Here is a 24386-nt window from a genome sequence, read left to right as displayed (position 1 = left end):
TTAAATGATTTGGGTTTATTCATGTCATGTATGTCCCAAGAAAGGAAACCTGCTCTATAATAATTGCTGCCAGAACAAGGCTTTCCAACAAGAATGCTTTTGGGGAAGCTGATGATGAAATATCTAAGTACCAGGAAAAATGCAGAGAATATAGTGAGGATGCTGGACCAGACACCAAAGACAAACTTTCCACCACCAGTTTCTAGCCGTGTTTTTTCACTGTTCCATATCACTAATTTACTTTTAGGCTACAAATTCAAATCAGGAATAGAGGAGTAACCTGAATCTAAATTACAAGGATGTAACAAGATATCCAGCAAGCATTATGCTACAATCCATCTTCCATGCACATATACATTTCAGAGAGAAATTAAATGTGATCCATTCGTTTTTGAGGAACCTGAACAAAAATACTTCTGCCTTGGACTGGGCTGGGCTTTCAATAGTAAACTTATATATATATATATGCACACACACACACCATCACTATATAACAGGTGCAAACTAGCTTTCAAATATTAGAGGGTTTGTATTGTATAAATGTGATGGACAGGAGAGAGAAGTGAGTTTTGGGTTTTTTTGACTTTTATCAAGCAAGTTTTTTTCATGAACAGAGATTTTTTAGAAGAGTTAAGAGTTTACCATGTATTGGCTGCAGACATTGTGATTTGCAATGGATTCAGAGAAGAAAAGCCATATTATTTTGATAAATTGAACTGGTTTATATTATTAATTTGATCTGCAAAATTCCTCTCATCTGGCGTAAAGCAGATTTTTCTTTGGGCGCACATAAAATCTTATTATGTGTTCTCATTATTGTTCATCATTATGGTAAAGAGCAAGATAATACTGTATTGTGCCTAGACTTCCACACTTTGAGGGAATGTAAAAGGCTATATGAATATCTTATGAAGTGATTGCAAAATAAAATCGACATCAAAGTGATTCAACTATGCGACATGCTATTCCCTCCCTGTAAAATTGGAATCTTACTGAAAAATGCTTTCCTCCTTTTGCATTTGTGAAAAAGAGAAAAAAAAAACTAGTCTCCTGCCCTTATGGAACAATACAACATTTTCCCATGTTTTACAAGGGCAAAAGTATTCATCAGCATCTGTACTTTTATTTGAAATTAAATTTTAGGTGTTTGATTAAAATGAATCCACTCCCACCTCATTCATTTCAGCACGCTGCCCTAAAACTGAGACTTGACTGTGACACCCAAATCAGTGAACACAAACTGCAAAAGCATTAATGGGACTCCAGAGGCCAAAATAAGCACCAGATATTTATGACTTGCTTAGCAGCTGGAGCAACATCTCTGGGCAGTGAGGTGACCACCATGGAGGTCTGTGCAGCCACACCACCTTGCTGGGCCGTGGGGGCTCCTCCATTCCTCGAACTCCTTTTCAAACTCCTTTTTCTTGATATCTGTAGCCAAATTCCCATTAAAGTCATGCACTCCTGTTCGGAAATGCTACATGCCAGAAGATTTTAAGCTCAGCTGATGTTTCCATGAGGTTCCTCTATAAATGTGCCTGTTGCTGGTCCTCAGGAAGCTTGCTTGGAGGAACAGTAAATCCCACCAAAGAGTGCTGGCTCCTGGAACAGACACACCACATCCACAAGACGCAAAGTGCCAATCCAGTGTGAACTCACTTTGCCGGTTCAGACCTCTTTACAAGGCTTTGAATAGAAAGCTTTGTCCTGCCATATGTTATGGCAAATCTGGTATTCTACCACAGCTACTCCAAAGTCATCATGAACACCCCATAGCATCCAGATCAGTGATGACATTGATATGAATCATATTTATCCTGATGGATGCTCCAGCCATGCATGGTTTCGATTTTGTGACTGTGAGGCCACCACAACTCGTTCATTCCCTGATCTAGCTGGCTCTGTGTAAATTAGCTTTCAGTTCATACCTCCTTTTGTCTTGGTGTGCATTGGGAGCAAAATCTTAGCCTCTTCATAAAGCACCATAGAAACCACAAAACACCTATTGACTCCAACAGGGCCAGGATTACAACCTTAGTTTTGCAATCTTTCTTTAATCTTCTCTTAATTAATTTAATTCTGATATCATTATTTAGATTGCCCCGTTCATTTAGCATCACAGCATCTATCTCTTCATACTCCCTGGAAGGCTTTGGTAACTTTGCAAATGTTGCAGCTCTATCTCCCGTTCGTATCTTTTGATCTTTAACTAACAACCTTCCTTTAATGTCTGCTGAGCTCAGCCTTTATCCAGGCAAAGCACTCCACCCTCCCGGGTTGAGGGGGCACTGGCTCTGCTCAAGGAAGGCATGAGGAGCTGAATTTCTCCGTCTGCCTCTCAAGGTGATCCTGCTGGCCCATCCCAGCTCTCCAGCCAGTTCTAAAACCGGTTCAGCCAAACCCAATTTAAAACTGAAGGGCAGACAGGATTTCATAAAGTTTTACAGCCCATTCCAGTTTTAACTAATTTCAGGACCTGTGTTTTCTCTGCTGGGGGGTGTTTCTTCTGGTAACCTTCTCGGGTGGACAGTACTGGTGTGGGTGCAAAAATGCAGCAACCCACAGCTTGCAGTGGGTGGTTTAGGTTGAAAAGTATATAATCCATACTGTGCTGTTGTTCCATTAACTTTGGTTTATGAAATGAGCTCAGCTGATGCCTTCTTTTTCTTTTTTTTTGCCTAGCTGCACAAAAATACCACATGCTGCCATAGGTACAGTTAACCTTAACGGCACCACCTAAGTATAGACAAGCTGTCCCCATTTCTCCTTGGCCTCAGTGTGACTGTGGCTTGGCTGGTGTGAAGCAGGGACCCAGCAAAGACGACAGGCATTGCCGCTGGGTCAGGGTGAGAGAAGCTCAGCGGATTGGCAGGGCTTGCACCAGGACCCCCCACTGGCCCCCAGTCAATCTCATACCACTGGAATAAAAATGCATATTCCAGTAGAATCTCCTCCTAGGTGGAAAAAATTTATATTGGCATAACCGTGCCCATACTACATCGCTGTGACTCATTGGATTTTTTTAAAATGAGTAAATCTTGGGATAACGAGCTCATGAAAATTGTGAGGCAAGTTAGGCTGTGGAGTTACACAGTGATTTCCACTGTGCCATACATGTTCCAGCTCTTTGGTCCCTGCAGTAAATGTTTAGTGATTTATCTCTGTATTGAGCTACCTCCTGCTGACAGTGGAGCACGGTGAAATAGCTGGTTATCCTCGTGCCCTTCATCACAGACTCACAGACAGGTTGAAGTTGGAAGGGACCTCTGAGGGCCATCTGGTCGACCCACCCTGCTCAGGCAGGGCCACCTTGAGCAGACTGCCCAGGACCACGACCTTTTTAATTATAACCACGGCTTCTGAGTATCTCCAAGGATGGAGACTCCCCAACCTCCCTGAGCAACCTGTGCCAGGGCTCAGTGATCAGCACCCTGGTCATGACTGCTTTGCAGGGTGTGAGTCTTGCTGTCACACATGATTTGACACACAGTATGTCAATTTTCAGAGGTGCTGAGCAGGTTTCATTGCCTCCATCTGCAGTTGGGGATGCTCATTGCTTTCAAAGATCAGGCAAAAAAAACCACTGCAAAACTTTCCTCTCCTGAGGCGGTAACGATTTCTGGAGGAAAAGACAGCAGAGAAAGGGTAAATCTGGGGCAGGTACAGATAGAAGTGCACTGGCTGCCCTCTGCCTTTTTTTTTCTGGGTAACTTTAAACTCTGATGCACTCTGGCTCTGAGGCAAGGCACATTTTCAGAAGCTCTCAGATGTCAGTGGATGCAAAGCTCAGCTGAAACCAAGCACAAATGGAAAATCCTGTCCTTTGGTCTCTGCTGGCACATCAAGGATTTGCTTCAGCCTCTTCAAAACTTACCTACTCTGCCCTTATTTTCTCCCTTCTATTCACTTGTACCCATCATTTGGCTACAAGACAAACCACCCGAACAGGTCAGCGTGGTTTGGCTGTCAAGAGCTGAGAAAAAACCCAACAACCCTACATCCTGAGGGCAAAGAGTGGACACGGGCAGGAAGGGACATAACAGCACAGAGCATCTGTGTGGTGCTGGTTTTCTGGAGCGATAGTCTGTTTATGCGATGCTTTTCATACAACGCATGCTTTCTCTGCCCATCATCACTGAGGTGAAGCTATGCAGCATGACAACAAAATAAGCCGCTCTGCCTAGTAGTGGAAAGGTCTTTTCCCAGCACATACTACAGTTTGCTTAGATGGGCGGCTAAAAATGCTGTGTTGATTTTAACAAAGATTGATAGTCAACATGAATATGCCGCCTGCCTCACTTCTCTGCTGGACATTCCGCGGAGTGTCTGGCAAACCTTAAACAATGGGATCGCCTGTTGATTTGGGGATTAAAAGCTGTCTGTGGAAGAGCGTGCTGAGAAAATGTGCTAAGAGCTTCTGCTGAAGGGGGTAATTCATAGTCTAGTCAAGTAGCTTCATAACCATGTCTATCATGAAAATTTGTTATCAGCATACTGCTTGAATCACAGATCAATGCACACTGATTTTGGCAAATCTAATTAGATTTGATGGGGAAGAACATGTTTGCATTTTTTGGGCTCTGTAGTTCCCATCTCTTTACCTGTAATTTAATTTTTGATTTGTTTAACAGCGATTAAGGGTTGTGAATCATGATACCCTAGAGATGCTGGCCATGGTTATCCCACTCACTTAGCCAGCCCCGTCTGTCACGTGAGGCTGAGAACAGGCGACTGGGAAGCAGAACTCCAGTGCATCCCAGTTATACAGGCCAGAAGCCAGTGTGTACTCCCTGTATGGCCACAGGCAAGATATTTTACATATACCTGTGAACTTGGGTATAGCATATATATGCATCTTCAAGGCATTATAAGACATCATTGGTCACTACTACTCGAAATTGTTTCCATTTCTTCTGCTTCCATGGCACAACACAAAACCAATTTCATCACTGGAGATGCAGAAGGGGCACAGCTTGGTGCTTATTTACCTTTGTGAGTACCATGGCTTTTCTGATTTAAATTTTTGCTTGTAATATGCAATTGCTTAAATCTCTTCTTGGTACAGTGAGGCTACCAGCCACACAGGTGTCCACCACGAGGTCAGGGCTTAAATGGGACACTCTTGGGGACGAAACCAGTGAGCTGGTGAGCAGCTTAGGACAGATGCCCACACCAGATACTTCTCCCTCCCTCATTAAGTCTCTTCTCCAGTACTTTTGGAGTTTATTTAGCAGCTGTTAACCAGTTTGCCCAGATTCATATTCCCATCCAAGGGAGAACGCTGTACCTTGTAGCATAGGAACAGCAGCATCATGGCTATGAAACTGGTTTTGAAATACCCAGGACACTGTCCTGCTCCAGTGCACACCTTTACCTCTGGCACAGGAGGTGAGAAGAAAGGGGCCAGCAGAGGCCAAAGGCTGAGATGGCTGGTGGCACGCAGGGTACAGCTGCCCTCTGAGTGGCAAAGAGATGCAAAGGAGGGTGTTGAACCAGCTCTTCCACTTCTTAGGGTGGTGCTGGGTCGTTATATGGAACGTGGGCAGTGATGCCACCATCATCACCTGTGCTAAAAAAAGCACAAATCTCCCGAGAGCCTTTGAGGAAGATCCCAGCCCTGCAGCCACGCACCATCCTGCCCAAGCCCCCAGAGGACCCAGCCCCACCGCCTGCCCCATGGCTGCACCAGGGAGCGTGGGGCACATCTGTAAACAAGTGCTTTGGCAAGGATAAAGCTTAAATGTGTGCGCATAGACAGCAACTTGGCTTGAGAGAGGGACACCAGGTCCAGCGTGTGGTTCACACTGTCCCCTGCTCTCGTCCTGCTGCTGGAGGAGCACCGGGCATTGCCCCCAGGCACAAGTTGTGGCACGGCTGTGTCAACACACCTGTCGTGACACTGCATGGGCTGCCAGTGTCACTCTGCCTTGAAAATCGCTCACATGAATGTTGTATATTTGTTATAGATGAAAAGATTAGTGCAAAAGCTAAAAAAAGAAAGTAAACGGAGAGGGAAGGACCCTGGGGATACCGCAGTGGTGTATGCCAGCTTGGCTGGTCCGACCTGTTTATAATGTCTAACACGATCACAGGTGCCAAAGAATAACCGACAAGTGAAATAATTTCCTCTTGGCGATTTAGCGACAGGATTTTTGTGTGAGGAGGGCAGGGCCCCTGCTGTTTTCCCAGGAGCCGAGTGCTGCAGAAGCGGAGAAGCAGACGGGCTCTCCTCAGGAGGTGGGGGGCATTTTACCTGCTTTGTGTGTCCCCTTCCACCGTTGAGACGTACGGTCCTCATCTGGGCTCAGGCTCTCCTGCCACCACATCTACGGCTCTTCTTTCTTGTCTGACGACGTCTTCCCACCCTGGGTTTTCTGTCCCTGCTGATGGTGCCACTTTCCACTTCCTCTCCCAGGCTGCAACTTCTGTCCTGATCTTTCACCCATTGTGCCAAACGACTCGACCCCTCCCTAAGGACTCAGCAAGTCCTTTTCTCAGGGGCTTCCCTGGGAAATCCAGCTGGGACCTGAAGGGTGCTGCCTCCCTCTCTCGAATTCTCTCTTCTTTTGCTCACAACATTTGGTTTTTTGCTACTGGTGTTAAACCTCCAGCTCACAATTTTATTACCTCTCCCTCAAACTCAAGCATGCTCTTCTCTGGATCTACTTTCCATCCTGTCAGTCCAACAAATGTTTAGTAACCCAGACATTTGGTTTCACTTTACTCCGCTGCTTTCTTGTTTCTTAAATCACATTAAAGCTACTCATCTTAACTGCTCTCCATAACCTCAAATGGAGTTTTTGTACCTCTCTGCCCTGTTAGTTCAGCCTTGCTGCACACTCCGAAAGGCATCACTTTAAAACATCATCTTTTTTATTTTTTTTCCCTAAATTCCACAAAATTAGGGAATATATGGAGCATCTGAGTCACATGGTCCTGTAGTTGGGCCATCAGTGACAAGTCTGTTATTTCTGTGGTTCATGTCAACCCTGCATATTCTCTTCCTCTGCTCTGGAGTCACAGCAGAGCTGCCCTGAATTGGAGCCTGAAGAAATCTCCCACTCCTCAGAACACACTCCCAATTATGTGCCAGGCATCTTCCCCACAGTCTTGCAGAGGAGGGGAAGTACTATGCAGTACTGGGGTCCCAGCAAAACTGAGCCCAGCTTCATTAACATAGCTGTGTTTGAAACGGATCATCTCTGTTTCCTTTACCCATCATCTATGTCCATGCTCAATATAGCCATCAAAAGCGGCGCCAGCCTGTGTTTTCGGATAACCTATATGAAGAAATGGACAGGAGGAAATCTAGTGACGTAACTATATTGGTAAAAAAATTATATAAATTCTGGGGTGTGGAATTGGCAATGATGATGTAATCTGCTCTCACAACCGTGGACGGGGATATTGCTTATACTACTCTAACATCTTCCCTCTCTCTCTTCATCTTAAGTTCAGCACTGAAAGCACATGGAAGGCAGTGGAAGTCTTTCCAGCAGCTTCAGAAAGTTTCCGGTCTTTGCTTTTGCTCTATTATTGCCACCCACTCCTGCCTCTTAGAGCTTCGTCCCTGCCAAAATCACAGCTGAGTCACCACCACCTAGAGATGGATTGCTGTTTGGAGGCAGGAATGCATTTACTTTGGATCCATATGAGTAGTTAAAAGACTGGGGAGCAGAAATAAATTATGAGAAGCACCATTGCCTCATATCATTACTTTATCACAGAATGAACTCGATATTGGTAAATACAGCTGGGAGGTTTGTGTGAAGGGTGAGGAGAAGAACCGGTTGTGTCAAATCATAACACCTGCTGCAGAACAGATGGGTGTGCACTGGCTTTGAACACATTGAGGATGGAAATTAGGTGGTTTCTAACCTTCAGAGGAGAAAAGTTCCAAGATAATATCCAGGGAGGTGAAGTGAGGACAGGACACCGATGCTGAACTTGATGCCTTTACGGGCAGGCTGATGTGAAATGATGGCTTCTCTTAGGAGAGGAGCAGATGCAGTGACCCAGCCCTTTTTTCTGAGCATCGGAGGTGACTTAGGTTTTTGGACAGTCCCAGAATCAACCTGGAACAAGCTTAATCCCTGGATGAGGGAAGGTATAATTACTGCTATGATTACACATTCCCAGCTGTTTTTTCTGCTGTGTCTGTCCGTGAACCATGTTTGGGGGCGATGTGTGGTGGTTTGCCCTAGCCTCCACTGCACCTTCCTGCCCCGGTTGAGGACACTTCCCCTTCCAGCTGCCTGTGGTCACCAGCTGGAGGCTGTCACCGCCACGCTGCCCTAACTGCGAGGAGCACGTCACAGCTCTCGTTGGCTCTGCTGGCCCGTCACCTAACTTGGCCAGCTTTGCCTGACACAGATAAAGGAGCAACTCATGTGATTCCTGCAGCCGGCAGAGCTGGTGGGGCCATAGGGAAGCACCAGTGGGGCACTGGAGGGCAGAAGCCCTCAGCTGGCACGGCCGTGTGGCAGCCTGACCCCTGATCTTTGCCTCAGATCTTCTTTTGGCCTCGAATGAGCGTGCTGCGTCATTTGGCCTTAACTTTGCCCTGTTTAATTGGCAGGGGTGAACTTGGAGCAACGCAACCACCTTGTCAAAGTGTGCTAAGCTGTTGTAAAGACGATTATACTCAAGTGCATGATTGACATGGGCTGAGTATATTCAGGCTGTAATACTAGATGATTTTTAGGGTACATCCACTAGAAAGGCTGCAGGGCTGAGCAATACCAACACAAAGCATATTCTACATCCCTGTGGGAAGAGGGTTTTTCTGTTACCTCCTGCAATGAAAGACCCTAGGTGTGATGGAAACGGCGGGTGCCCCCGTGACTGCTGTGGTTCCAGCTGTGCCGTGGCTGGGGGGGAACACTTGGTGGTCCCCTGCCAATCCCCTGCCAGCCTCCCAGTGAAGGGTTGTGGTATAAAGGATGGTTTGTGAGTTTTTATGGGGTCTGGAGCCTGACTTCCATACCCTGGGGCTGCCTTGTGGTGGATGGGAGCAGTCCACATCTGCATAAGCTCATGTGATTGTGGTCTGACTTCTCTGTGGGCAAACAGGGAGGCAAACGCTTTCGCTCCCTTTTCCATGATGTTTTCCTGGCTTTGTCATGCTGGGAATTGCACATGGAGATACCTGCTTCCCATCACGGTGCACAGAGCTTGCATTCATGGCCGTCCTGCTGGTGCTGGTAAGGCGTAGGCAAGCCTGTGGCATCAGAGAAACAGTATTAATTTGAGCTGATGGCTAATAGCAGATTCTCTGTGTGTTTTGCCAAGGAAGGAAGGGAGTCCTAGGGAGAAAGAAATGAAAACTCAATTTTCAGGGCTATTTGATACATATTTCTCTCCTGCTCTGGCAGCTGGGAGTTGTGAAGGAGCCATCAGGGCCCCATTTAAGGGCAACACCCATGCGAAGCCGGAGTAATAGCTTTATGTCACAGCTTCTCCCAAACTCTGGAGTGGGAATGGGCTTGGGGAAAAAAGTGTATCCGGCTGCTCCGGCACTCAGGCTCTTTTCAGCTGACAAAATGATCCTTCGGTCTCATGAGTAACTGTGGATTTTGACCTTACTCCCAAGTTCACTGACCTCAGGAGGCCGTTTATTTAGGGCTTGGTCTTCAGCCAGCTGTAGGAGTACGGCCCAAAGCCATCTCCTCCGTCCCTGTTCTGCTGCAGTGGGTTGCAGAAGGGTATGGCATAAAGACCTTCCATCTACCTGATCAGGAGGGCCCTTGTCTCTTGTACTGTGAGCGTGCAAAGCCTCTTTTTCCAACCCCATGTTGAATGTTGCTTAAACTGCAGGACCACAGAATCACAGTTTAGATAAAAGCCATGTTTTGCACCATAATTTTGTACCTTTTGCTCTATAGCATTTGCTTCTTCTGTTACTGATGGGGTTGCTTTTGCAGATCAGTTTTTTATTGCAATATTCAAAACATTGTAGGGGGGTTGGGAGCATATGTACTAATTAAATGAAACAGCATGTGCTGTCAATGTGGAAGTGTTACTGTGTTGGATTCAGACTTTGTGCAGAGGCTGATTAGTCTGGTGTGGCAGCAGCAGCTCCCAGGCTGGGCACCACAGCCCATGCTGGTGCAAGCAGGTACTTGAGGGCTGTAGATGCCACAGGAGAGATGCTCTGCAGGTACCACACGGCTGCAAAGTTGCTGGCACAGCAGGATTTTAGGTTCCCTCCTGGAAAATGCAAAAAACAGTATGGGGCGAAAAAGTCACGTGGCATTGAGGCTTCTGCTTCGGATCAGTTCCAGCCTGGAATCGAGGATACATTTAATTAAAAAGAAAAAAAAAAAAAAAGAAAAATAAATCTTGTTTTGTCCATATACTGGAGATTTGCTTTTGGTTTGTTGTTTCACCAGCCCGCTGCCGGTTCAGTGTTTTTTATGTTGTTCCTTCCAGTACTCCGAGGACTGCGAAGCTACTTTCTGTGCTTGTGTGTGGTGTGCTTGCATCCTTGTCCCATGAGGTTCTTTGGAGACATCCGTCATGGTTCAGCACTTGAACTTGGGAAGGAGGTGAGTTATTTATTTATTTATCTATTTATTTATTTATTTTCCCCAAGCAGTGACTTTCATGGATGAGCCAGTGGAGCTCCGGGGAAGGGGTTCTTTGGAGACATCCATCATGGTTCAGCACTTGGATTTGGGGAGGAGGGCATTGATTGATTAATTGATTGATTTTCCCCAAGTGATGATTTCCATGGGTGGGCCAGTGGAGCTCCGGGGAAGGGGCACCCACAGCATTTGTCATGGTTCAGCACTTGAACTTGGGGAGGAGGGGATTAATTAATTAATGTAGTTATGTATTTATTTATTTTCCCCAAGCAGTGACTTCCATGGGTGAGCCAGTGGAGCTCCGGGGAAGGGGCTCTTTGGAGAAATCCGTCATGGTTCAGCACTTGGATTTGGGGAGGAGGGCGTTGATTGATTAATTGATTGATTTTCCCCAAGTGATGATTTCCATGGGTGGGCCAGTGGAGCTCCGGGGAAGGGGCACCCACAGCATTTGTCATGGTTCAGCACTTGGACTTGGGGTGGAGGGGATTTATTTATTTATTTACCTATTTATTTATTTCTTTCTTTATTTATTTATTTATTTTCCCCGAGCGGTGACTTCCATGGGCGACCCAGCGGAGCTCTGGGGAAGGGGCACCCACAGCACCCCCCGACCCGAGGTGAAGAGCCGCCGAGACCTGGCGGGTCCCGCACTCCCCGGTCGCTTGCGCTGGAGCCCAGCCCGTGTGCTCGCCGGGCCGGTCTCCGGCCGGCGCCCCCCCCCCAGCGCAGCTGCCCCCTCACCTGGGGAGCGCCACCGCCGCCCGCGCGCTCTTACGCTATTTTCTCCTTTGAATTATTGTGTTTTAGTTTTTTTTCCGGCACGCCGGGGGGCGGCGGGGCCGTGCGGCTCGGCGGGGCAGGGGCGCGGGGGCGGGCGCTGCGCGCTGCCCCGGGCTGCGGCCGGCGGCGGCGGGGGGCGGTGACGTCACAGAGCCGCTCGCCAGCACAACGTTCCATTGAGGCGAGCGCGTGCTCCGGCGAGCACATGGGCAGCGGGGCCCGCGCGCGCCGCTCCGCACCGCCCCGGCCCGCCGGGCGCCTTCCCGGGGAGGGGGGGGCCGCGGTGAGTACCGGGGCTGCACTTATCGGCCGGGGGGTGGGGGGAGGTGGGCTGCGTGCTGGTGGGGCTGTTTGATTTATTTGTTATTTTTTCTTGCCCTTTTTATTTATTTATTTTCCTCCCCCCCCCCCCCCCCCCCCCCGCCCCGGTGCCGTGGGATTCGTGTCTCCCCGGTGGGGTTTGCAGGTCGCGGCGGAGTTTACAGCTCAGGCGCGGGGGAGGGGGTCGTGCAGATGGGTGGGGGTGGGGGGCGCAAGGTTGCATTTCATTTAATTTTATTTGTTTATTTATTTTTTTTTTAAAGCGCTGGGCCGACGGCGGGCTAAAAATAGCAACTGCAAGCCGAAATCTGCGCGGGTGGGTAGGCGAAGGGCTCGGGGTGGCCTTCCAGCGTCACTAAATAGCAGCGATAAGGACCGGGGGGGTCTTAGAGCTTCGCTCCGAAATGACACGGCTGGCTGTGCCCATCCCCCCCCCCCCCCCCTCGGGTTGCAGCGGCAGCGCGGCCGGGGAGGGGAGGAGATGGACGCCCACCCGCTGATGCCATGGCCTGGGGAGCAGTGGGGGTCCTCGGGGTGTGTGTGTATGTGTGTGTGCGGATTTGCGCCTTCCGCAGCCGCGGAGAATTGCGCGGAGGTGCGTGCGGAGCCGGCCTGCCGCTGCCCGCGGGGGGAGCGGGGCCGCCGCTGCGGGCTGGGCGCGGGGGGACGCCGGGCAGCAGCGCGGGGAAAGCCCTCGGAGGCTCCCAGGAACATCTTTGCAGAGGGCCTTTTTTTTTTATTTTAGGCCGCCTTTTCCTGCAAAAGCTGAGGATTCAATGTTATAAATAATATTTAAACGTTTTCATTAACAGGGGGCTTTAGGACTTGGGTATCCATCCGTTAAACTGTTGGTTGCTGCATCTTAAAATACCGTGTGGCGAAATCTTAGCAGAACTGATAACTGTCTCTGAAAGATGCTGGAGGCCTTCAGCGAGATCTTTTTAATGCCCTTCGCGTTGACAAGTTTAGACATGTTTGCCTGTCCGCCTCTCTGGTCAGAGACGGGGAGTCGTGAGCCCCACGCTAGTTCCTTTTCACCGATATGTTGAAAAATGTATGTTCTCCAAGTCATTGATTTGGAACAAAAGAGCTTTTTTTTGGGGTATGTTAGAATATATTGGCCATTGCTAAATACGGAGAGCACAATATATTCTGTACGTGTGATGACCGTATGAAATAGCAGTATTATTTCTTCATCGAGCCGGAAACGCAACTTCACTGATGTCAGTTTGTGCCAACTGGTCTGCATTATTGTAGGAGCACTTATGTATGCTGTTGTAAAATATGAGGATATTGGAAAAATTAGCTCTGAAGTATTGACATCACTGTAAGAATGTCAATAATAAGGAATGAGGATGCAGTTGGATATTTAGTCATGTCTCATAAACATCCAGTTTCCTTTCTATTGTGATTTTTAAAATGACTTAATAAATATATGTATTTTCCAAGCACGTGGACCAGTTGGATGCTCCTTTGTGCCAGGTGCTGCAGATCTCTGATAAATGCCGGTTCACACCGCAGGGAGTTTCAAGCAATCTACGTACTTTGCATTATTTTAGAAATGGAGCTCTAACTTCGTGTCTGTGTCGGTCTCCCCCATCCCATCGTGTCCCCCCAGTCCCCCCTTCTCTCTCTCATAGCCTTAAGTCATGAGTCTGGCTTACAGCTGGCTTAGCATTGTTGTAATTCTGATCCATCTGACTGTGCCTTTGTGTATTTTAAGTTATATTAAGGTAATCAGTGGTACACGTGCAGTTTGTCAGCCAATGGGGATGCCTCGGTACCCGTTAGGAGTGAAATGCCTTGTGTCCATCTCTACGGCTGGCATCCCTGGGAGAGGGGCTGGTGGCATGGGGGCAGCAGGAGCGGGGGCAGCCCTCTGCCCTGGCAAGGCATGAAGGGTTTTGCATCTTTGGCGTCTGCACACTGATGTCCGCGCAGCATCAGAGCGATTCCGCAGTAACGAAAATATGGAAGGGCTTAGGCCCGCCGCCATTGAAAGGCCCATCTGTTGCAGAAACGAATTGCATGTTTGGATTAGTTTGTAAAATGGAATATTGGCTCCCACAGTGAACGTGCACGCTTGGAATATAGCTCAGGTGGGAGCTAACAGCTTTCCCAGGTGATGGTGAGTTGTGTCTCCTGACGGTGCAGTGTGTCTGTGCAGCTCTGCGGTCACAGTGTTCTCTCCTTGTGCCCCTGCCGAAGCAAAGCGCAGATTTGGGTTTAAGTAAGGACTTTACCTGCTAAAATTGGAGCTTATGCTGAATTGTTTGCAAGATTCGAACCGTATCTTCCTGTTTGTAATCAGAACGCTTTACCAAAGACAGCTTGTGCTTCCTGGCAGCATCTATTTCACTAACTTTTAGATGAGGAATCACTGGCAGGGGAAGCGACCCATAGTGCCGAGGTTGTGGAGCAAGGCTAGGGAAGAAAAATCGTGTATCTGTGTACTTATAAGATACCGGAGCATCTTGTGTTTGTTTCTTGCCTTTCAGCTGAAGATGTTCAGTGGGTTATCACAGTATCACTGTTTTTCTACAGGCTTCTTTCTTCAGGCTTTTCCTGTAATTATGCTGGTGCAGCACTGCTAGGAATTACAAGGTAGGGCTTACAAGTATGACATCTTAATAAATAAAAAAATACATGTTTATTTTTTTTCCCACATGGGGGTCTGCAGACAATAGCACTGGCAGGCCGTAGGAAGGGGAAATGCTGGATTTTGTGACATGGGAGGTGTTTCTGCTGCTGGCAGGAATACTGGGCATTTGTGTTTTGCTCCCAGTACGTGAATTTAGCAAAGGCTGATGTCAGGCACCCGTGGTGCAGTGCACTGCAGCTTGGAGCAGCGTACTGCAGCTGTGTATCCATCAGTTAAGCAATGCGAGTGGCTCTGTTGGAGCCTCTGTGCTGATCTTGGTGCATCGCTGCTGGAGAGGCTGAGGTGGTGGGCACGTCACCCAGACCCCTCACTGCTGGCCAAGGGGACAGAGGCGTGCTCAGGTCCTGCTCTGTAAGCAGGAAGGGTGCAGAGCTGCAGACGGAGCTAGTGGGGAGGAAAACGCTGGTACCTGGTCAGGAAGCTTTTGCCTGTTTGCAGCAAGGTGATACCGATCTTATTTTGAGGCATGATGATGTGTTATTTTCTGTATTCTTGCTGGCTCGTAGCTTTAGTACTGAACACCTGCATAGTTCCTGGTGAGATTTATGGAGGGTGAGGAGGGAATAAAGACATAATCCATCTCTTGGACCCATTAGCAGTGTGTACGGAGCATGTTTTCCCTTGTCACAGCTGCATCTGTTCCTGAGCCGGTCTGTCTTCTTACATAACAAAGTGCTTAGTGCCCTGGCAAGCAATCCACTGTACGTCTGCATATGGTTTGTTTACATCTGGAGATGCAGTGCCTGCTGATTGCTTGCCTTGTTGGTGCAGTTCAGTGGAGACAAGCATTTTGTGGACTTACCGGTGTTGCGATTAATGCAGCATTCCGGAGTCTTTCCTCAGTTCTGGCTCTGGCAAGTGCCAGAGGCCCTTTAGGACAGGGCTTGCTGGTGGTGCTTTTTTCCCTGTGGCTCCAAGGGTGACAGAGGCGAAGCAGCAAGATGGTTAGCTGATGTGTTGGCTCTGCTCAGCTGAAGACAGCAGTCTGCAGGGTGACACAAACACAGGGACTGGCTGGGCATACGGAGTGGTCTGGATGGTTTACAGGCATCCATATCTATGATCTAAATGCCTTTTAATGCATTGCTGGGTGGTATCATTCCTTATGTGGATTCAAGGTGCAGTTGCGAATATTGATGTGGAGCTGTATCCTGCAAACCAGGGCTGGTGGGGTGCCACCCAGGGTTTCCAGGCAGGTTTGTCCCACCCGCTCTGAAGCCTGTGCTGTCACATCTTCACTGCTATTGGTATCTAATATCTGTCAGCAGAAGCTATGGTTGCATCTTCCATCACCTCGAAGGAAAAATGATCCATGATTTGCTGCTGGTGCAGTGCATCAGGCAGTAAAGGGCTCTGGAATGCAGCAGTGACAGGCAGAGCTGGAACCCAGTGCCTGGCTGATAATTCAAATTAGAAGTTTTAGCATAGGTCTTCAATGGCAAGGGTGATTAGCCACTGGAAGAGATTGTCAAGAGAAGGGGCAGTTTCTCCCTCTGACATTTCTGCCTTAAAACCCGAGTCAGAAAAAACAGCAGCAGCAGTTTTGTATAAAAATTATTGGGTAGGTTCCTGCAACTCAGCTTATTGGAAAGTCCCTTGACAGGAGAGCTCGGGAGGTTTGACCGTGGCTCCTGTCCTGGTTTCAGCTGGGATAGAGTTATTTTTTCTTCTCAGTAGCTGGTGCAGTGCTGTGTGTTGCATTTAGTATGAGAACAATGGTTGATAACACACTGGTGTTTTCAGTTGTTGCCAAATAATGTTTATACTAAGTCAAGAACTTTTCAATTTCTCAGGCCTTGCCAGGGAGAGGGCTGGAGGGGCACGGGAAACCGGGAGGGGACACGACCGGGACAGCTGACCCAAACCAGCCAAAGGGATATTCCGTATCATAGAATATCATGCTGAATGTATGAACTGGGGGGAGTTGGCTGGGACTTCCAGGTGGCTGCTTGGGGACTGGCTGGGCATCAGTCAGTGGGTGGTGAGCACTTGTATTGTGCAGCACTTGTTTCTTTTCTCTTCCCTTTAGATTTTATTCTTCTCCCCTTTTCTCTCATTTTAATCATCATCATTAATTTAATTCCAATCATTAAATTGTTCTTATCTCAGCCCTCAAATTTTACCTTTTTCCTGTTTCTGCCCCCCCATCCCACAGGGCTGTTGGGGATGGAGCGAGCCAGTGAGCGGCTGTGTGGTACATAGCTGCCAGCTGGGGTTAAACCATGGCATCCCCCGCTATGAGGTTGGGTTGTGTGGGCACTGGGAGCCGACCTGCGCTGCTGGAGAGTGGGATGAGCTGGGATGGGGTGTGCGGAGCACCCTGGCAAGAAATAGCAGCCCAGAGCCCTGAAGGACTGCATCATTGCACAGGAGAGCGTCACTGCTGTGAGGTGTTTTGGAAGACAGCGTTTTGTCACCTCTTTTGCATGGCTTGGTCAGGAATATCCAGTGCCGAAGTGTACGTGGCTGGGAGCTGCAGAGCTTAGGGTGCTTCCTGAGCGGGGAGGATGCCATCACCGGGGTTCTTGCCTGCAGGCTGGTGACTTGTCCAGGCACACGACCCAGCTCCTCTCCTGGGGGTCTAAGTGAATGGCAGAGAAGACTAAAGGAAACCCCACAAGGCTCTCCCTGTTTTGGGGAGAGGAGGTCCCTCCTGCAGGAGCAGTGTCTGGAGCTGTAGGCTGCTCCCTTAGGGCCAGGTGGAGAGCAGAGGTGGGTGGGAGAGGCGAGATCACATCCCATCATTTACTTTATTGAGCAGCTTGTGGGGGCTGTCAGCACAACACAGGTTTTGCTGGGCACCCCCAGGCTCTGAGGCAGCCCAGTGCAGGGGTTTTAAGGTGGAAAACTCCGGTCCAGTCCTCCTAACCACCTTCCATTGTCTTCCCTCCATCCAGCTGGTACGGTCCAGTCCACTTCTCCCTGGCTTTCTCTGAGCACCTTTCCTGTGCTGCCCAGCTTCCTTGGATAACTGCTGGGATAACTGCTGGTTGGATGGGTCTGCACTTCAGCTTTACCGGTGGAGTTGAGCTGGTTAAGGGGTATGTCACACCAGTAACACCTTTGGTGTGGATGCAGCAGCTGTATCCCTTGCACTGGTAGAAGCCATCACGTTAATACTGCTGTAAGCTCTTCTGCATCAGGGGATTTTTGCAAGGTAGCAAACCCTATAGGCTCAAAGTCAGCCAGAGGCAGGTACGGGCCAGCCCCTCTGCTGCCCGCTCGCATACTGCTTGTCTTTTGTCTCAGGTCATTTTGTGCCTTTCCTGAACTCCCAACAGCTGGATTTAAGAGATTGCTTGCCTTGCTTTTTTTTCTTCCTGGTCAGCCAAACTAAAACTTTTGATCTTTTCACTGGTGCTGCAGGGGTAGCATCCTGTGAGGTCCTGTGTAAAACTCAGCTGGGGTTGGGGAGCTATTGCCAGTAACTTAGAAAGGAGAAGAAAAATCCAACCTCAGAGTACTAAAAAAAAAAAAAAAAAAAAAAAAAAAGCCACAACCTGCAACTCGTGATTAAGACTTTGTATTTTGAGGCCTAGATTCGATCATGTTGCAGCCATCTCTTATTGAAAATGTCAGCTGAGCAAAATCCTGCCAAAATAAAATGCATTATATTGCCTTGTGCAGTTCCCTGCCCAGGTGGGCGGTGAGCCCTGAAGGCACGAGTGGAAGGGGCTTGCAGGCTGTGCAAGGAGTGAGCGGTGCAAGAGGCTGAAGTGTTACAGCCTGGGTAGGTTTAGGAAAGGTGGCTTTTCCTGGCCAGCTTTTAGCCAGGTGGCCTGTCCTTGCAGCTTGGTGTGGGATGGGTATCACTGTCCCTGGCAGTGGGGCAGTGCAGATGCACACGAGATGTGGTGTGTGCTGCTTTACGTCGTGGAAACGGCAGCTGGGGGCTCATGCCTGAGTGTGTGGGATGGGGAGCAATGACCAGAGCCCAGGCTGTGCTCAGACCTTTTACATTACATCTTACCTGCGCGGGAAAAGGTCTAGCATGAGTCTCTTTTAGCTAATGTTAAAGTTTGGTAACATTATTATTATGGTGGCTGTTGGTTTTGTTATTGTTATTCTCCTCCTTATTATTATCACTGCCATTTTTATTATATTAGCTGTGTTGCTGACATAAAGTTTATTATACATTAATGTAGTCATGCTATAGCAGTCTCTAGATGTGATATATCAAACCCCCTTAATGCTTCAGCTGATGTTGAACATCGTCACACCGATCAGTGCAATGACCTGTGATTTAGCATGCAGAGCAAAAAGCTACCATACATCCTTTTGGAAATACTTAGTAATCATTTCCAGCCCCATTTAAAGAATAATGGGTTGTTTATTTTTTTTTTCCTCTTTCATAACAGTAGGAAAGTCTGAAATTGACTTTCCCAGAAATGATCGAGGGGGGAGCAAAGGCCAAGAGCTTTGTGCTGTGGCACAGGCAATTGAGATGCTGCTCAGAGGTTTTACACGATGGCGTTTGCTGTGTGACTTGCCGGATCATTTGATTCACAGGTATCTCACATCTGGCTCTGGTTCTTCTCAGTTTGATTTTGGGGGTGGGGTGGGCAAAGCTTTACATTTTTCTTAAATGTTAAAAGGCTGTTATTAGATTATATAAAAATACTAACAAAAAAGTACGCATGTTTGATGTTGCAGAGGGAAATGATCAGCCTTGTTTATGAGCTGGGAGGTTGGACTGGAGACCCCAGAGGGTTCTTCCCACCAGCACTTCTCAGTGGTAACTGAGGAAAAATTGAAAAGCTGAGCCTCAGGTGTCTGTGGAACAAGACGGAAGGAGGCACAGCTTTCATGAATGTGTGAGATAAGAAAATAAATGCGATTAAAGTGAGCAGGTTCAGAGGGGAAGTAAGATGCTGCTCTTTGCAGTCCAAGATGCTGAAGGCATGAGAAGTTAATCTTGAAATGCTTTCCTTTGCTTGGGTTGTTATTGTGAAGACCCACCAGTCCTGCTTGTTACTTGTGGCTTGGAGAGATGATGGGGTTCCCCAGTGCTTGGCCATGGGTAGGCCATGGGTAGGATTTGGAGGCTCTGCCCTTGGCATTTCTTCTACCTCCCCTTCCACTCTTCTGCTTGCCTCTTTTGTCTGTGAACACATCGGGGCAGAAGCTGCCTTCCGTACAGTTGTTTGTAGCATAGGATGGTAGAGCCCTGGTGTCAGGTGGACCCTCAGCTTCACAGAAATGGTTGAGGTTCTGTACTTCTGCTTGAGGTGGCCAGAAATGGCAACGGTGACTTCCGTAGGCTGCTGTCTCTGAGGGGGAGGTCTAGTGGCCACAGCCAACACAACTATACAGGAAAAAAAGCTTTAGACAGCTTCTCACCAAGTAGCTATATGTTGCAAGTGTTGAAGGTTTGGAAATAAGACCTTCCTTAGCTCCTGGCTTAGTGTGACAGGTAAACATGAGTACTGGCTTTCCATCTTCCATAGCACCGTCAATGGCAGTTCTTTGTATGGAGGAAGAAAGGGGGAGGGGAAGTTTGCAGTAATTTTAGAATTTTCATTGTAAGGATAAGTGCATCAAGTACCATTTACAGGTTAGCAGGTGGTAATGTGGGTGTAACTATCTCTGAGACAGGTTGTAGCCTGCTCAGAGCTCAAGACTATGTCCATTAGCATAAAGCGTAACATTATATTGCCTGGTGGTATAGCCTGTGCACCACTGTTGGTGCCTGCTGTCCTGGTAAATCTTGATGACCCAAGAGACTTTTAGTCAAGATCTTATCTTACAGGCTGTTCTTAATGACTTTTAGTGAGTATTTTTCTTGGGTACTTTCGTGAGACAAATTACAATAAATAGGATTTCAATTCTGTATGCCCCTCTGTTTATTAACTGCTAACACTGCCTCGTGGAACAAGGCAGTATGGGAGGGGAATGTATGGGAGAGAGTAAACAACCTGCAGTCACTTGTGCTGATCTGCCATGACTGGCAGAGCCTACAGCTGGTCTTTACCTTCTTCTGATGATATTAGGAGTGCAAATACTCACAGTGACAAACACCTGTGTCTTGTTTTGCTTGGAAAATCTGGATGCTGAGCAGGTAAAAATGCTGTTGTCTCCACTGTGGCAGCAGCAGGACAGCTAAAGCTCATGAAGGTACAAGATGCCATCAGGGATGGGGCCAGCGTGTGGGATCCTGGGAACCATGCTCTCTTGAAAGTCATGAGGTCTGGACTGAATCTGTTAGAGGCCTCCCCGAGGTGTGACAAAGCCTGTAGACCATGAAATACTGCTTACAACATTAGTATTTTGTTTGAAGATGCTAAGGGATTTTAGTGCCTGTTAGAAGTTGGCAAGCACTGAGGCTGAGCTCGTGCAGCTGTGGTTTCGCTGGAGGCTTGGCTGGCAGAGCGGGTCTGCCCAGAGGGGCTCCTGACCTCCTTCCGCAGTGGTGGGCCGGGGTGGCTTCAGAAGAACAAGCTTGAAGGAATCTCTGAGCCCTTTAGGGTGTCTGATACCACAGGAGAAATGATGAGATTGCCTCCTCCCACCAGCTTTCACGCTTGGAGCCCCACACTGCCTTGTAGTAGGTGACCTGGCTGGGCAACCCAGGCTCTGGTGACCGCGGCGTGAAGATGATCCATAACTCCATTTAAGCTTTTTTGTGCCCAGCTGCTGCCAGGGAGCCAGGTTCTTGGACATTGTTGGCTTGCTGGTGAGGAACAGCTCTTTGAGCTCCAACAATGTAAGAATGTGAGGAAGGGGTTGAGGAGTCCGCTGCTGCCGTGCTGGCTCTGTTGGCTGATGGTACTTGTCCACAGCTAGTCAGTTGAGTTGGTGGGTTAGGAGCACTCCTGAGTTTCTTCTGGTGTTCTCTAGCTCTTCTGGTGTTCTGTCTTTGGCTGATTAGGAGGTGCAGCCCCATCTTCCTGGGAGAAGTCCCGGTCTTGGCCCTGGCATTTGTTGCTTCTTGGCTTGATATCAGCGATGACAGACCTGTGTAGGGAGCCTGCAAGCGAAAGGAGCTCCAAGCAGTTCAGAAAGCTGCAGGCCATCCCTGCTGCTGCATGGGCAGCTTGCAATGTCCTTCTAGGTTGGCTTCTGTTAGAAATACAGATAAAGTCTTGAGGTCTTTTGTTCTCTTTTTAGGGTGCTCTCCGTATTGTGTCAGGTAGCAGAAAGACTGCTTAGAGCTTTGTGCCAAAGACCATGGGAGCTCTCCGCAAGGAAACGAAGTTCTGCTCTCTGAGGGTCCAGTTTCACGTGGACTGGGCAGCCCCAGGAGATAAGGACCTCCACAAACCTCACCGCACTCTGCTCCAAGTGCAAGGTATGTTCAGCTGAAGGTCCCTTTTCTAAATATATAGCGATGTTGTGTATAATGTTTAAAGACTGTTAAGGAACACACAAGCAAAACAAGACTCTCCACCGCTGGGTTGGAGGAAAGAGGAGAAATAACGTGTTTCATATGTTGGTTCATCAGTTAATACACTACCCAAAAGATAATCTGGTGATGACTGCAGTTTTTAAACTGAGCATTGAGGAAAATACTGTAATTCCAGTTACCTGCAGCGATTTGAGCCTTTTCAGAATATAAAAAAAGTTAGGAAATACCAAGATTGAAGTACATGCCCAGATATCCTTAACTCTGCCCTCTCTTTCCTTTCTTAACCCCCTTCAAACTAGGGGTAATTACTAGGAGTTTTCAGCAGACACAAGACTGGATTGTAGTACCTTGTCTTGTTAACAGGTCAAAGCAAGCTGTTTTATCTAGCCGATGTGTTCAGTGTTAAATTACAAATTTTTTCAATTACATTGCCTCCTTTATCACCCTGTGGGTGGGCTCATAGATGCCAAGTTAATTCATGTACGACTCTTGGTCCCCATCTGTTTCGTACATCCCAAAATATGACATTGAAACATACCAACAGTCAGGATAGGAATCGGGAAGTTGTGATGGACATTGTGGCCACTTAGCTAGGGGTTGTTCTCTGTGTGGTTTGATGGATGTGGTGGTTCTGATGTGGATTACTGCTGACTGCTGGTTGTTTCAGTAATGGGGGTTCTTTGCACCATCTCTATTAGTGGTTTAAGTGGGATTTCGGAGAACAGGGAATGGGGTGGGTCTTTGCTAGTGCTCTGTTGTGGTTGACCCCTTCCTGTCTAAAGCAAGACTGTTAGATGTGCCCATCTAGGATTACCATGTATGGTGAGATGCCAGTATCTCCTTTGGCACATTTTGCTCCACTCTGGACAGCTTGCCTTATTTGCTTGTGCTCTCTGTCTGTGTCTTGGTTTTATCCTAGGTCATTGGGTCTCTGGGACAGAGACTGGCCTTTCTATTCTATTTTTATATAATATCCAGCACAGATGCTTTTGGTATCCCAAGCTTTTGGTGGTGCTATATGTAATGCCAGTAACTAATAGCACTGAGGTTCCTCCTGCGGATGTGTGGCTGGCTGTGCACATGGTGGGGACTTGGTGACCGTAAACGTGCTGCTGTGGTGTGAATTTTCTTACATGGCTTCTGTGTTGTTTTAGCTCTGAATAGGAGTAAATGCGGGAGCACTCTCAGCACAAGAAGTGTACGGACAGTGTCATTGTGCAGGTGGAAACTCCGTGCTGTCAGAGCCGGTGGCCAGTGGTGCAGTCTTTGCTTTTATTCGAGGCTGTGTAGATAAAGCACAGTGCAGTTTTTCTACTTGTGTGTGTATGTTTACATCTATATGCAAGTAACTTTGGTAGGTATTTTTATATATATGCAAACACACGTGTGAAAGCATCATTGCCTGTTTAGATCTAACTGTGCTTCCTCCTCCTAGTTTCCCTCTGCTTCTCTTTTTCTGTTCCACTTCATGTTTGAGTTTTATGCCTGTGGTGTTTTTCATAGGCATGTTTCCCCTTTCTTTCCCATTCTGGCTTTGCGTTCTTTACCTTCTAGTCCACATGTTTCTGCTCCAGGTTAGTTGATAATGTCTCTTCTGCATGGTTCCTCCTTCCCCTCGTCCCGGCAGGTTGGCTGAACACCCTGTTAGTGTCCTGCACAACCTGGGAGTCCATGGCCTGAAGAGCGGCTGCAGCTGTGCCCCTTATTTCTTGGGGGGGGGAAAAAGAATAAGGGAGTTGGAGCTGCTCTCAATTCCCTTCTCTCTAAATGAGTCTCACACTGATAGTTTTGGCTTTCCTTGCCCGCTCCGGATTGCAGCTGGTGTGGCTGAGTAGATGTTTCTCAGACGCGACGGTTAAGAATAAAATCGGGGTTACTGACCACAGTGTTTCTGCTGCGCACCCCGGGCTCGGTGATGTTTTTCGTTGGTGGTTGCTGTCTGCGCTCCGAGCCCAGGCTCCGCATTCCTGCTGTTACTTCTCTTTCTGCTGCTAATTTTAGTAGCCGCCTGGCTTGCTGCAAGCCCAGGGCTTTTCCACCTGGTTTCAGCCCTGTTTCTGCCCAGCAGAGGGATGTGGCCCCAGCTTGTGGGGGTCCTGCATGGGCTGCTGTGCCGTGATGGCAGAGGGCTTCTGGGTGCCTGAGCAGCCGAGCAGGTGGGTTTGTGTGTGTGTTGATGATGGTTTGATTTGAGCCATCCCCCCATCCCTGTGAGAAAATGCTGCCCAGAGAGAGCTGGCAGGCAGTGCTGGGAGCAGGGGGGATATTAAACGGAGCTGGGGGCATGTCCTGCACAGCGCTCCCCACTGCTATGCCAGAGCGCTGTAAAGCACCGGGGCCTCCTATAGGGGTTGTCTCGTAGATACTAAGTGGAGTGTTTTGACTGCTTCTGATGATTGAAACAGATCTGAAACCAGGACATGCTTTGATGCTGGTGATCTGAAGAACATGCACAATATCACTTGACAGCAAACATTTTATTCTTGGCAGCATCAGCCTTGCAGCAAGCGATTTGGTTGGGTGGCTTTGCTTGCACAGCTGGGTTTTTGGTTGGGCGTTTTGTTTTGGGTTTTTTTTTTTTTGCTTTTCCCTAAAATCCCAGGACTCAGCACTGCATTTCCCATCCTGGAAAGCTGATACTTCCCAGCCCCGGTTTGCGGCATTGGTTTCTTCGATGGGTGGCGATGCC

The 24386-nt window shown here is 48.2% G+C and overlaps 1 long non-coding RNA gene across 9 annotated transcripts in view; it reads left to right on the top strand.

Annotated features, from left to right (window-relative positions):
- The first annotated feature begins 11660 nt into the window (after window positions 1–11660).
- LOC308060715 overlaps window positions 11661–24386 on the top strand; it is a 228783-nt gene continuing 216057 nt past the window's right edge. For 3 of the 9 annotated variants that reach the window (XR_013926851.1, XR_013926852.1, XR_013926853.1), the window contains exons 1-2: window positions 11673–18861; window positions 21460–21640. This is a non-coding gene — a long non-coding RNA (uncharacterized lncRNA). Of the gene's footprint in view, window positions 18862–21459; window positions 21641–24386 lie in introns of all 9 variants that reach the window. The other 6 variants (XR_013926850.1, XR_013926849.1, XR_013926854.1 and 3 more) reach the window with 6 other exon arrangements.

This window comes from Falco punctatus (genome assembly GCF_963210335.1).
Source record: "Falco punctatus genome assembly, chromosome: 3".
In the NCBI taxonomy this organism is placed as follows: domain Eukaryota; kingdom Metazoa; phylum Chordata; class Aves; order Falconiformes; family Falconidae; genus Falco; species Falco punctatus.
This window is presented reverse-complemented; position numbering and strand designations above follow the sequence as displayed.